This window comes from Cynoglossus semilaevis, chromosome 1, assembly GCF_000523025.1.
Source record: "Cynoglossus semilaevis isolate Cse_v1.0 chromosome 1, Cse_v1.0, whole genome shotgun sequence".
In the NCBI taxonomy this organism is placed as follows: domain Eukaryota; kingdom Metazoa; phylum Chordata; class Actinopteri; order Pleuronectiformes; family Cynoglossidae; genus Cynoglossus; species Cynoglossus semilaevis.
In genome coordinates, this window is record NC_024307.1 from 1457876 (window position 1) to 1461994 (window position 4119).

A 4119-nucleotide genomic window follows, 5' to 3' on the forward strand; every position below is an offset into this window, starting at 1 on the left:
AGTAATCTACGGATTAACTGAGTAATTTTTTTTTGTGTGAGTCTGTGGCAGTGGGTCCAGTCTCGTCTCAGACCCCACCCCCCCGCTCCTCCCTCCTCCCTCCTCCCCCGTCTTCTCGTAACATGAATCCTCTTCGTTGTTAGCGTTTCTCTGATCTTCAAATACTACATTGTATTTATTTGCAGCAGCTTTGAGTATTTTAGTAAAAAGACAAATTAAATGATAATTAAACTGTTTTATACACAGTCTCTACATTATTACTGTATTTATACTGAATTGTTGTTGTTGTTGTTGTGTATCAGTGGTGTGATTGGTTAGGCTGTGACCAGTTGGTCCAAAGGTCGGGGTGGGACGACGCATCCTTTATGTATTTATTTATTTGTTTGTGGTACTGCAGTGAGGTGACGGGGGCGACCCGTGGTTCAACCCCTGGTCTGAGACCACGGTCCTGTCAGGAGGGAGGAGGTGGAACCACAACAGACCAGGTTCAGATGTTTTCATCACGTGTTCATGACACGTGGTGGGGACGTCAAACAGTCAGAGTGAGAAATACATCATTGACCACCAGGGGGCGGTCATCCCTCGTGTTCGTCTGTTGTGTTGGATGTGGTGAAGGAGAAAGTGTTGAATCTACAGAGACGATTCCACCTCTCCTCCCCGGGAACAAAAGCCAGCCTTTTAACAGCCACTAGATGGCGCCGATTCTATCTTTATAGCTTTTAACAGTAGATAAAAACAACACTTTACCAAACACCATAATATATATTATCACTGGTGAACAATTAGTGTTGAATAAATAATGAATCAGAATTCAATCAGAATTGAAAAGATTTTTTTTAATTTAAATTTTATTCTTGACAAAAGCAGAGCTGTGCAGAATTGTACATCCACCAGGTGGGGCAAGCGTATTTTAAAATTATGAAAGTAATATTATCCAACATAAAGGGCGGGGGCCGATGACTGATGACCCTGAGGATCCTCGTCAATGTTTGAATTAGATTTGAAATGTTTTTCTTCTATGATTGAAAACAGGTTTTTACGATAGTGGAAAACCTGTAACGCAGCCTGCAGACGTCTCCTGAGGCTCAGAGGTCACCGGGGGTCACCGGGGGTCACCACCACCACTGCAGGACTGAATGAAAAAACAGTGACAGCAGAAGTGGATTGTGGGAATGAGAACCTGTAGCTGAAAAGGTCAGTGTTAAAAAAAATGGGAGTGAAAATTTCCAAACATCAAAACTATTGCACAATGAAATGAATCCTCCCCCCCTCCTCCTCCTCCTCCACCCTCCCCTCCACTACCCCCCCCCATTCACATATTTGTGTTGGAACTGCAGAGCCTCCTGTAGGTGTCACTGTAGATTCTGACTAGACCTGAGAACAAAGACCAGGGTCAACTGTAAGTCCACATTCCTGAGTGACCTCACACCTCTCTTTTGTGGTGGAAAGGTCAGAGGTCACACCGTGGGCCTCAGACTGAACTTAGTACTGCTGTGAAAAGTAGGCCAAAGAAAGGAACACTGATAGAGTACACTGTTAGTACTTATTACTGCAGTAATGATAAGTCTTTATGGGTCTACGTCAGGTGACCTGGAAGATACGGAGTGGAGGACGGAGTGGAGGACGGAGGTGTTGACGTCGCTCCAAACACAACAGTAACTAATGAAACACCAACAACACACTCAAAACACCTCCATATATCATCGTGACTAAAGTATCGCAGAATATCGCAGTCTATCGTATCGTATCGTGATACGGATGGCGTGGACAGATTCCTGCCAGTACACAGTCCCAGTGATTGGACCGTGTCGCTCGTTAAACATGCGTTTGACTGTGATGAACTTGTTGGTGCCATAACTGTGGTGCTGGGTCCGCTGAGGTACGGTCCAGTACGCTTCAGTTTTAATGAGACCTGTAAAAATGTAAATAGAGCAGAGAGAGAGAGACAGGTCCTCCCTCTCTCTCTCTCTCTGTCTCTCTGTCTCTCTCTCTCCCCCATCTCTCTCTCTCTGTCTCACCTCCATTCCTCAGTGTAGAAAAATAAAAACGATCTAGTGTGAATCGGGGCCTGTTTAGTTGAACACACATTCACAGGAATTGAAGAAAGACACACAAGGATCTTGTTTTTTTTTAATGGCCATCGTCTGCCATCTAGTTCAGAATGTTTTAATTGTCCAGTCTGTCCAGTCTGTCCAGTCTGTCCAGTCTGTCCAGCTGCCATCCAGACCCAAAGTAAAGTGAGCCGGGGCTGTTAGCAACATCGCTATAGTTTAGTCAGAAGTGACCGATGGAACTGATTTATCTCTGACTGACCACGTCCAGATCACTGGTCAACCAGCTGCTGGTGATCAACCCGTGGCTCAGACGTGTCTGTGTGGACATGGACGGGTTGTGAACTCGTGTGTTCACTGAGGTGTTAAAGGTCACGTGACCCCGGGCTGGGCCTCGTTGGAGGACCTTCAGCCAATCTTCCTCTGGAGTCTGAGTAGGGTTTTGGACACAGTGATATTTGTATTAAAGCGCCCTCTATTGGCAGAGGTCTGAACCTGAGCTGGTTCTGTCTGGACTTCCTGTAAAACACGATGTTCTCCCGTCCTGACGTGGTGAGAGGCTGCGGTGGCGTTCTGGGTGGCGTCAGATTCTTTCCTTGGTAGAAAATGAACGATCTTAAAAAACATGGCGTGACTGAAGCGGACGTACGTCTCTGACACGTCAAACGCTCTGTAATTAACTCTAAATGAGTCGACGATCTCTCTGGTCTGAAGACGGCGAGGATACTTTTAGACCCAGACTGAGAACCTGCAGACGGCTTCAGTCTCAGAACCCAGAACCTGGGCTGGGCCACATGTTTGGACCACAACACCTGGAGTGTTTCCATCCCCTCAACTCAGTCTTCATGAAAAATTCATCAGTCGGTACCAGAGCCACTCAACGCTAACGCTCTGTTACTGCGTAGTAAATCGCTAACTCCTCCAGACACGCAAGTGATGCATTGTGGGTTGTATGTTGTTGTGTTCCATTCATGGTCTGTTCTATTGTAGGAGATTCTGACCACTTGTCAGTTGTGACTGGGCCTCATGTGGTCTCTGGGCCTCATGTGGTATGTGGGCCTCATGTGGTGTGTGGGCCTCATGTGGTCCGTGGGCCTCATGTGGTCCGTGGGCCTCATGTGGCCTGTGGGCCTCATGTGGTGTGTGGGCCTCATGTGGTATGTGGGCCTCATGTGGTGTGTGGGCCTCATGTGGTTATGTGGGCCGCTTCGTGAATAGACTGCTTTGGGTTCAGGTTGATTCCTGACATGTTTGTGATCAGATAGAACCGTTTCCAGAGCCTTCAGGTGACCAACAGTTTGGCTGGTACAGTTCCTCAGTACTGTTTGCTCCTCCTGGTTCCAGGACCACTCCCCCCCCCCCCCCCCCCCCCGGGCGGAGACCACATATCTATCAAAATATAAAAAAATGACATAAGAAACCACATGCTGTGAAGATATTTGAAATATGTGGGCGTGTCTGTGGGCGTGTCTGTGGGCGTGTCAGAGACAGAGATGGGGTACAGCAGATGGACAGGACAACAAAGAAACTGTGTACTGTGTACTGTGTACAACTGCAGTACTGAACTTCTGGGATCAGGAATATTTTTACTCCATGACAAACTTTCACAGCAGTAACGACAGCTGAACTTCAGTACCCTGGAGTAGTACTGCAGTAGTACTGCAGTAGTACTGCAGTAGTACTGCAGTAGTCTTTGGTCCAGTTCTGCGGCGCTGGTCAAAGAGACTTGTTTTATCTCAGTGACACGATTTATATCAAAGACGTCATCATTAAAGTTGAAGGTTCAACTCCTGGAGCTGCTGACTGTAGAGTCGGGGGGGCGGGGGGTCAGACTGGACTGAAACTGAACTGCCATAAAACCAGTCCTGATGCTGCACAGGAACCGGTACCGATCTGTGTGGACTCTTCAGTCTCCTCTGGAACTTTTTCTCCTGACATTTGTCCTTGGTATTAGTGGCGTCTCTCAGCTGATGTTTGCCTCCTGCGTGTCCCTCTCATCCCCCGCTCATTGGACCTGAGCTCCCTGTTCTGAGCCAATCAGAGGGGAGCTTCTCTGTGGATTATTGGC